General features: G+C 39.1%; 1 long non-coding RNA gene across 1 annotated transcript; it reads left to right on the plus strand.

Moving 5' to 3' along the window:
* The first annotated feature begins 220 nt into the window (after positions 1–220).
* On the plus strand, positions 221–7,027 carry LOC141376596 (uncharacterized). Its single transcript, XR_012387142.1, has 3 exons — positions 221–556; positions 3,798–3,928; positions 4,069–7,027. It is a non-coding gene; the product is annotated as an uncharacterized lncRNA (long non-coding RNA).
* The last annotated feature ends 4,254 nt before the right edge of the window (positions 7,028–11,281 follow it).

The following is an 11,281-nucleotide window of genomic DNA, read 5'->3' on the forward strand; positions in this document are numbered from 1 at the left end:
AGAATTTAATCTTTACTTTTAATTTAATTTATTTTCAGTTTTTAACACTGAAAGTGTGTGTTCAGGTGTTTAAAATTTCATTTGAACTACTGTTCTGTGATAGAAAAGATGCAATAATATAACATATATAATACTGCGATTTAAGTTTTTAGATCTTTCCCCCCATTTTTTAAAAGAATAATTACTTATACTTTATGTTGCTACATGTTTTGTTTTTGCTGTTCTGTTCAGTGTTATCATTGCCTAACCAACAAGTACATAGCTACCATAAATGACATCTACTGAACAAACATTAATTTAGGCTGATGCTGCACAGATTATTGTAAAATCCATGTTGTTCCCTCAGAGTTATAGACATGCCTTGTAAGAACTCTCAAGCTGCGTCGTTTCCCAGATGCCGAGAAGCCCAGTGACGTTGTCCTCCCATGTGCGTGGATGTGTTTGAGCGCAGTGACGTCTGTTTGGATCTGACCAGCAAGCAGAAAAGAGGAAGATGGCAAAGGAAAGGGATGTGAAGGGAGGAGTTCTGGGAAGACGTGGAGCGGCTTGAGAAGAGGTATTATTTGGGCATAAATCACACATTTTTTCAAGCGTAAAAATCTGACGTGAATTACTGTACTGCCAGCTTTGTTTGCAATGTTTTGCTCAGTTTGTTAAAATATTTTCCCAGTTTAATATGCTGAGACCATCTGAAAACTGATTTCTCAGCATCAAAGAATTGTTTAGCCTGATTTGTTTTGTTTTATTGATAGCCTGACAATGATAACATTGGCTTATCCAATTGCTTGTGTTTGGGGCATGGCTATCCGTTTGTTTGACCAATGACAGACAGGGGAGTGTTAAAGAAAATTAAAGGTTTGATCACAGTTATTGTTTTTGCATTTTGTATTGTTAAAAAAGATATAAAAATCTATGTTCTTAGTTTTATTTTAATATATTAGCAGTCAAGTATTTCTAAACACTTTGCATTATTTCATAAATACTTTTTTATGTGGCATTTTACTAAAACAGTAGGAATTATAATGTTTTAATTGAGAGATTGCTGCAGAATAGAAATTGAGACAAAAAGCTTCATACCATATGGTGTACAAAAACAACGACAGACACTAATAACTGAGTGTCTGAATAAAATTATAAAATGCAAGAAAAAATTGTTCATATGCATTAGTGGTTAATCTCTTGTACACACGTGGGGTCTAATTTTGTATAAAATCTCTTTGAATGCAGCCAAGAATGCTTTTATTTTAAACACACTAACCTAACAGCTCACAATAAGCACTAACAAGTCATTGAGTTATTGCATTTATGGAGATAATCAGCCGGAATGTCTGTTTTGTGTAGCGATCCATGTGTGAGCTTGTGCTTGAGGTTTAGTAAAAGGGTAGGTGTCATGATGATTGTCTCAAAATGATCCCAAAGCGTGTGCATAGCCTGGAGGATCGTCTTCCAGACTGTTGTAGTGCACCACAAACCACTTTAAACATCACAAAAGAACAAATTATACGACAGATGCCCGTAAAGTTCAGAATAGGCTCTCAAGTTTGTCTGCTTTTCGCATTTCCTTCTTTGCCAACCTGAGTCAAGACAATGAGTAATGTCAGACTTTTTTTTATATACCCGACACAGACATTGGAATAGAAGAGCCAGTTGATGCAGTGCATATGTTGCTGTTTATTGCCAAGGCATTGTTTGGTAAATTACCAGCTTATATTTGCAGTCTTTTATCAAATGACACTGTTGATTCACTGTTGGTTCAGTTTAGGTAAGGCAAGTTTATTTAAATAGCACATTTAATACACAATGGTTATTCAAAGTGCTTTACATAAACAAGAATAAAAGAAACATGAAATACAGCAAAGAATGAAGATGATTAAAAACAGATTAAAATGTGTTAAAACAGGTTTTAAAGGAATGAAAAAGAAAAGAAAGACATAGGGAGTGTATAAGTAATGCAGGGTAAAATGTAACCAGTAGTTTTAAGGTATTTGCTCAGGGTTAACCAAAGCCTGGTTCTGAGGTTTTCACCACATTGTCAGCAGACGTCTGCCAGCTAATTATTGAAAAGGTTTGGTGAAACTTGGATGAGAAATGCAGGAGCAACCTTTTTTTAGAATACATTTATTTTTTATTATACTGGATGTTTTTTTACTTGAAAAAAAATTATGGGAGCAGCACGGTGGCGCAGTGGGTAGCACAATTGCCTCACAGCAAGAAGGTCGCTGGTTCAAGCCCTGGCTGGGTCAGTTGGCATTTCTGCATGTTCTCCCTGTGTTCGCGTGGGTTCCCTCTGGGTGCTCTGGTTTTCCCCACAAGTCCAAAAACGTGGTATAGGTGAATTGGGTAATCTAAATAGTCCGTAGTGTATGTATAAAAATGAGTGTGTATGGATGTCTCCTAGTGCTGGGCTGCAGCTGGAAGGGCATCCGATGCATAAAACATATGCTGGATAAGTTGGCGGTTCATTCCACTGTGGCGACAGTGACTGTTAGCCAGTTTTGAGGAAAACACAACACCGCGGGTTGGTTGGAACAGGATGTTGTTACAAATAAGCCACACGCTGTTTGGTTCATTTTTGAATTTTGAGTGAAACATTGAGAACTTTTATACAAATTTTTTTTTTTTTTTTTTTTTTTAGAAAATATCAATTTTATTGCTAATAATGCAAATAAATGCATTGTATAATAATGGATTGAATGCTGTGCTAGGAAGAATAAAACATTGAGTTAAGTACAACGAAAATAGGCATCACTGTGGCACAATGAGTAGCACGATCACCTCACAGCAAGAAGGTCGCCAGTTCGAGCCTCGGCTGGGTCTTGGCGTTTCTGTGTCGAGTTTGCATGTTCTCCACATTTGCGTGGGTTTCCTTTAAGTGGCCTGGTTTCCCCCACAGTCCAAAGACATGCACTATAGAATTGAATTAGCTAACTGTACCTTAGTGTATGTGTGTAAACGCAAGTGTGTATGGGTGTTTCCTTGTGTTTGGTTGCAGCTGGAAGGACATCCACTGTGTAGTTCATTACGGTGTGGTTAAATACCCTGTTTAATAAGAGACTAAGCCGAAAACAAAATTAATGACAGGGAAAATATTCTATTTAAAGTAAACTAAATTTTAATTGTGTGAAATCTGACTTCATAATCATATGTTACAACTAACAATCTGTCTGTAACAACCCGGCCCTGCATGTGGGGTAAATAGTAAAATTTTTACTCCAGGCACTTTTGGCAGTACTGCACAGAAACCATTGGTCTGGCGATCATAAAACAAGTGCTCATTTGTAGGAGAAGCTTGTGTGTTGTTGGTAAAAAAATATGCATTGTCTAACCCCATTACTGTGTGCATTATTTGGCCAAAACCAAAAAGTGTTACTTTAGGCGCCGCTCTACCCTAATAGTGCAATCTGTCAGACAAAGCACAGTGCTAATTCAGTAAAGACAAAGCTAATTTGAAGGAAATAAATTAATTTATTTCAGTTCAGTTTAATATGCATTAACACACTCTCACTTTAACCTGTACATTACATGCATGTGACCCTTAAGAAATGCTGGAATGTTTAAATCTACATTTGGGTCCAATACAGACAAACCCAGCCAGATGAGTTAAATTTTAACAATTATTTTAACTTCAAATTTCAACCCAAGTTTATTTGACCTAAAATTGGGTTAAAGTAACTCAGCATTTTTTTGATTGTGCATGTGTATTAGCTAAGAAATTAATGAATATGTATTACATGTAAAAGTGTGCTTAAAAATGAACCTGCTATTCAATTAATCTAGCTTATTCAATTCACCTATAGCGCATGTCTTTGGACTGTGGGGGAATCTGGAGCACCTGGAGGAAACCCACGTGAAAATGGGGAGAACATGCAAACTTCACACACAAATGCCAACTGACCCAGCCGGAGTTCAAACCAGTGACCTTCTTGCTGTGAGGCCTACTGATTTACTGCAAAATTTGCTGAAAAATACAGAATACATATGCAAACATGGCTAATGTAAATCTTGTTTATTCCTCTGAACACCTGCATGTTCTGTTTCATCTTCTACAACTATCTCTTCTGGTTATAGAGCGGTTGTGGTGGGAGGAAGACTGAGGAGAAAGGGATGAGTGAAATAAGAAGACATATGGAGAATGAGAGACGTTGCACAACTCACTTTTCTTGCTTCGCCATTAGGTAAGTGGGAGACTGTTGTTGTAAAAGCACATTCCCTGGATGTTAGTACTATCAGCCTGTGCGATGGAGTGAATAGCACAGACATTTGACTGTTTGTGAGCGTAGAGCTGAGTGGAGACAGATATACCAGCCCATTTGGAAAGGGCCATCTCAAAGAGGTAGGAGACAGTTTATGTTACAGAGAGAGAATACTCTGACATTACAAGTGCTGCACAGTTCAAATATGCCACTGCTATCCTTTATACTGTATATAGTACTGGAGATACAATGTCAAGTGGAAACAATCGCTCTGTTCCAAAACATAAAGAGCTGTCTTGTTGGTTGCTAGAAGCCAGTCGTACTGTATTAGGTCTGCAGTTTGCCTCAGTAGTCAACGCCGTTTCAGAACACCTCATTAAGCAGTATTGTAAACTCCTTAGGAAAGGCAATCCCAAAATGCATTGTGTCAAAAACTAGATAATTATAACCAGTTCTTCCAAAATTATATTCTTCCCAAATATAGTATGTGAGCCTATTAGTATTTCCAAATTCACAGTTTCAGCAGTGGTGTCCAAATTCAGTCCTAGGGAGCCAGTGTGCTGCAGATTTTAGCTCCAACTTTCTTCAACCTAGTATGAGCTTGATTGGCTACAGTAGGCCAGGCGTGTCTGATTTCTGAAGTGCACATCCAATGGACCCTTTAATTTCCCATAAGGCAACATGAGAGAATTTATGAATGGGAGTGAAGCAATGGAACTGTTGGAGTTAGCTCATGTGATAATGACAAATGCTGGATTCAATACATTTGAATTCCATCCATACTCCTTTTGATAAGTTCAGACTGCACGATTTTTCAAAATAGTCGCGTCACAGATGAATATCTGGGGAACCGTTTTGTCGCTTCTGTGTTCACACTGCAAGATAAAGATCTGCACGGGACAAAATTTTGAATCCAGCTCCTGCCAGGTTTTAGAACAGAAACCCGACCATTCCTGCTTATGTTTAGTTTTCGTTATCCCCCTGCCCGAACTGCCATTTTCTGCCTGCTGAGCCCATTCCCGCTCACGAGCGGAGGGTTGTAGGGGGAGGAGGTGTGTGTGTGTGTGTGTGTGTGTGTGTTGGGGGGGGGATGGGGGGGGTGTTGTTCTTGCTCGATAGTCGGTAGTCAATATTGTTAGACAACCCGCTCCCGTCCAAAATGAAACTAGTTACTGACCGCTCCCGTGCTTTATTTAGAAATTTATTCCTGCGCTGCAGAAGACTGGTCGGACCTCTACTGCAAGACCTCTGCTGCAAAATGCATCGGCAACAAGGGGTTTCACATTGCATGACTTTAAAACAGAAAGAATCGCTGACAACTTTGTCCACAAACTAAAGAAGAAGTGACATGGAAACAATGCAAAGTCACATAGTATATCATTTGTTATTAACTACATAATGAGAAAGAAGCCTTTAGTGAGATGTACTCATTTTGCTTACCTGGCTTTGAAGGGAACTTGTTGTGATATTGCTCAGAAGAGACGTCAAACACACACGGCTGCTCCTGTCATATTTCCACTAGTTTTTCCTCCATTTCTTGGGTCCAAATAGACTACTTCTCCCCCAACCTCCCGCTGACTGCAGATATCCATACTAGTGGATGCTGCTCTATCATTGGCTGTAAGTGATAGCCGATGTTGTTTTCAATCAGAACACATTTCACATGACATGATTTGAATCACCTACAGCTCCAGATATTTAGCATGCCAAATATCTGACAGGTGTCTGCGACTCATCCGCAATTCTCTCAGATCACGTCTTTAGTAGTTCACACTGTGTGAGTGTTAAGCGTTTGAATGAGCACCGATTTGCTTGTGATTTCAGGCAATTGTCTGCGATTTCTCAAAACCTGTCGGCGAGTCAAAATCTGGGCTAATATCATGCAGTCTGAACTCGGCATTATTTTAGGATTGTAAAAGTTGAAAGATTGAAAAGTGTAAAATTACATGACAATTTGGAATACTTCTTTCTTATTGGTCAGTCATGTCACTAATAGGTTTGTTATTGCCTCAATTACCAATAACCAGTAACTCAATTTTCTCATAACCAGTAAAACTGATAAGAGAAGCTTATGTAACTCCGCCGGACCTACACCACTTAACGCACTCTGAGCTGGTATTGAACTGGCAACTCTGCATGGGAGTTGGTTGCTCTAACAAGGACGCTAAAGACCATGGCCTCTAGTGTTTGATGCTAGAGCACCTTTTCGGGTTCAGAGAAATGAGGTTTACCTGCACAGCACTCTACCAGCTGGCTTCTGTTGCATTCCTCCCCCTAAATCTCACTACCATCCGGGTCACGGCACCAACGTAATCCTGCGAGTACTACACCACCCAATCCACTCCGAGCTGTGATCGAACCGGCAACCCACACTTTTTAAGGTTCAGAGGAATGAGGTTTACCTGCACAACATTTTATTAGCTGGCCTCTGTTAAACTTATATGGGTGCTATAGAAATTTCAAAGCAAGACATGTCAGGGGCTTGGTCACGCTATGTTTATTCTGGGATTTTGAGCTAATCATGCTTAGCAAATTGCTAACATCACACTTTGCTAGAAAAAGCTGTCAGCCAAGTCTCCCGTGTATAGTGGCATGCTATTGTACAGAGCAGTGATTCTCAAACTTTTTTCACCAAGTACCACCTCAGAAAAAAATTGTCTCTTCAAGTATCACCATAATGACTGGTATTGAAATACATAGTAGGCTCAATTAATTTGCTACAGCTCTGTACAATTCACAAACGTGGCAGATTAATTCTTAATATTATGAATATTTATTATTGTCAGCCACTTCAGCCACTATAATAAATAGTTTGAACAATAACACATACAGGTAAAAAAAGATAAAGAAAATGTCAACGTTTAAATTAAAATGTGATGTTAAAAGTTAATTAAAATGGCACTGTTCTTAAAAAGTTAAAAGAAAACTGCTGTACTTAAATGTAAAGTATTATCATAAATAATAATATATGGCCCACGTGGGCCATATATTATTATTTTATTTTCTTGTCGGCTTAGTCCCTTTATTAATCCGGGGTCACTACAGCGGAATGAACCGCCAACTTATTCAGCAAGTTTTCTGCAGTGGATGCTCTTTCAGTCGCATCCCATCTCTGGTAAACATCCACACACACACATTTACACTCATACACTATGGACAATTTACAGAGCACCCAGACGAAACCCACGCGAAAGCAGGGAGAACATGCAAACTCCACACAGAAACGTGAACTGAGCCAAGGCTCGAACCAGCAACCTTCTTGCTGTGAGGTGACAGATATCTAGATATAATTAGATAAAATATTAGATGTGGTCCCACATGGGCATTTAATATATATTGTTAGAGACGTGTGTCAGAGAAGCAAGTGGTTAAACTATACCTGTTAACATTGGGATATAAAAATACGAGATATGTTACAAGTATAAGGAGGAAAATAACCTCAAATGATAGAATACATAACAAACATTAGAAAAATGAAAATAAAAAGTTAAGCCTATTAAAATCAATTTCCGAATCATATCGTTGTTATTGTACGCGTCAAAGGGTTAAAACTTCCTTCCTTCCTTTTATTGTCGGCTTAGTCCCTTTATTTATCCGGGGTCGCCTCAGCGGAATAAACCACCAACTTATCCAGTAAGTTTTTACGCAGCAGATGCCCTTCCAGCCGCAACCCATTTCTGGGAAACATCCACACACACACTCATACACTACTGACAATTTAGCCTATCCAATTCACCTGTACTGCATGTCTTTGGACTGTGGGGGAAACCGGAGCACCCGGAGAAAACCCACGCGAAGGCAGGGAGAACATGCAAACTCCATCTAGAAACGCCAACTGAGCCGAGGTTCGATCCGGCGACGCAGCGACCTTCTTGCTGTGAGGCGACACCACTACCTACTTCACCACTGCCTCGCCCAGGGTTATAACTGTGTTCATTTTTTTTACTTGAATTATTCAACAATTCCTCTGCATACCATTATAAGGAAGCCTGCGTATCACTTGTGGTACATGTACCCCAGGTGGAGAACCACTGAGATAGAGCATTTCAGATCATTTATCAGTTACAGTATAACTAATGAGCTATGGTTCAGTTAGAACTGCTGGTTTAGATAGCAGTATACGTAGCTAGTTGGTAGCGATGCAGATAACTAGATTTTTGAACAGAGCTACAACAGGAATTGTATGTTGAAATTGTCCGTGAGGCATTTGGCTACTCTTATCGGTTTCATTTGCTTGTTTTCATCTCCCTCACTGTCTTTCTTTCCCTCTACATCTGTCTCTCTTTTTTTCCTTCAAATATTTTTGGAAATATTAATTTACATACCAGAGAGATGCCCCCACAGAGAAGCATTACCATACTATCATGTGTACCAGAAACATTGCAGTGCAGGTTCATTTCCTATTATTTATTCTGTATTTTGTTCTCGGGTTGACAGTTTTTATAAACACAGACCAGACTTATCTATGAAACATTTGTGACTTGCAGGTGCTGTAGGACTGGCTAATTCAACTTGTGAGAGAATCTTGTGTATCAGAATTTCATGCAATAATGAAGTGTGGTTAGTTTTTCAGTATTTGACCAAAAGTCAAGGTAAACATTTATTTCTAGGCTTTACTAGAGACACTGTCACATTGACAGATGCCAGTGACATATTCCAAGAGCTTGCCACTTCGGCGGTGCCAGCTGTTGGAGGCCCACACTAAATATCTCACACGCACACACTCTCTAGACACCTCATTCTCATCATTCTTAACAAAGAACATCATTCAGAGGTGTTGAATGACATACAGCAGCCCCAAAAAATTGCCCTTAGAAGACTGAGGCAGAGATTTTGCGAGTGAGTGTTTCTGTATCTTTGAGTGCACTGCAGTTTTTTTTTTTTTTTTTATACAGTAGATGCAAAAGAGAATGACAGAGAGATTGAATGTGAGCTCTACTCACATCTCTTCTCTTCAAACTTCTTTCAAACATTTCCTCAGTCAAAATACATGCAATTATAGGATACTGGCTCTAGGGAATTCATGTGATTGTTTGTGGTATTTTGATGGTCTCCTTTATAGTAGAAGAAAAATACAAAAAAATATGTAGTGCCTTTAGTGTAAATGCATTTAAGTGATGCAATTGCAATTGGCTAGCTTCTCTTGCATCTCTTTGGATGACTTGTGTCCAGATTTCAACAAAAGCCTTCTGTCACACTGGAGAATATCAGAAGTAATTTTTAAAACACCCAGAAATTAATCCAAGAATGCTTCTCAAGCTTGTACAACGGTCTGCAATTCTTTGACAGCCGTGTCAATACAACGCATCTATTTGAGTATATCTTGCCACACCTTAATTCCAACAAGCAGTTCAGGAGAACTGAACATCGGTCTAAATGTTCAACCTTTGTCTCAACGTCTGTTCTTTCATTTTTGCCCATGTATGCAGGTGATTAGACGGGGTAAACAATCAAAATTGGATGTTTAGGGAAGCAAAACAAAAAAAATTATGACAAATGGTTTATATACAGTCTGCAAAGTTATCTCTTTTATATTGCACTTTAGTGTATCAAGCAAAACTTTTAGCATCAGAAACTTAGGGCACTATGCTATCCGAACCGTGCACAAGCCCGTTTCCCAGATCGCTTTAGAAGTGTGAGTGCTCTGAATAGGGCTCTGGCGCGGTTCACTTGGCCAGCCCTGGCCCAGTTGAAAGAGATGTGCCAGAGCATGGTTCACTTGGGCTCAAACGAGCGATACCCTTATAGTGTGAGTGCAAGCGCGCCTGAGCCCGAAACTGATGAGACGTCACTTTTAAGGGACTGTTTCATATGTATTTATTAATCATTCTTACTGTTCAATGAACGCAAGTTGTTGTTGATTATTAAAGACGCAAACCCCTTACTGCACGACAGCTGCACCTTTAGCAATCCCTGCAGCACGAGGATTTTATGATCTGTTCGGCAAAATATTTGACTGCGTGTCACTGCATCCCAAATGACTAATACGATATAACTAAAGAAATAGTAAATAAGTAATCGCCTATCTGTAATCAGCCTACTGTAGACCAGTTACTTTTCAAATATGTTTGTGCATCATGTATCACACACCAAGATTAATTATGGTTGGATATTTTCCAAAAACGGCCCCAATCACATTCTTATCTCATTTTTATCAGTCAACGAGAATGTCAGTATTTATTTATTATAGTTGTTAAAAAAAAGTTGTTAATAAATAAATATTAACACTGAGTTACAGTCATAGCGCCATCTGCTGACATAAAGAAGTTTGCAGCTAATCAATGACTTTGTCAGTATTTTAAAATATTTTTCAGCTTAATCTTGCCCAGCATTCTCAATCATACTGACCGTGCATGACACATGGGACTTGAGCGTCAACTCTTGACCAAGGGCATTTCTGAAGTTGGAGCTGATGCGATCGTCATAGCAGTGTCAGCCAATGAAATTAGTTTGTAATTGGTTACTATCTGAGCTGGGGTATTTGGATAAAGCGATCTGATTGGCTGTTTCTGTTGGCGCTTGAAAAGTTGAGAATTTCCTAACTTCTGCAGTGAGCAACGCCACTGAAGTGGTGCTGACGGATCCGCCACAGTGCAGTTTGGCAACGCCTGATGTCACCCATTCAAAGTAAATGTGAAGCGTTGACGCTGACATCTTGTGTTAATGAGGCGTAAGGCCACCAGCTAGCAGTGAGCCGGGGTGCGAGATTCATCGCTACTTACAGCTTTTATATTTGTTTTAGCATTGTGTACATGACCAATGTAATTTAGAATTGGCTGCAGGTGGAGTTTGTTCATAAATAGATACTCCACCCAAACAAAATGAAACCCATGTTGTTCTAAAACTGAATGGTTCTGTTGTTTTAGTGAAAGATAAAACAGGATATATTTAGAAATGTCTCAGAGCTTCTTGTCTACACAATTGAAGTCAATGGGCTTTGTTGTTCATTCTTCAGAATTTTCTTCTTCTTTGTGTTCTGTAGATGAACATCAAGCAGGTTTGAAAAGACATGCGGGTCAATAAGTTATAATTGAGTTTTCATTTCTAGTTTGGAAAAAAAATTATACATGCTAAACAGCTTATGATGT

Source organism: Danio rerio, chromosome 11 (genome assembly GCF_049306965.1).
Source record: "Danio rerio strain Tuebingen ecotype United States chromosome 11, GRCz12tu, whole genome shotgun sequence".
Taxonomy (NCBI): domain Eukaryota; kingdom Metazoa; phylum Chordata; class Actinopteri; order Cypriniformes; family Danionidae; genus Danio; species Danio rerio.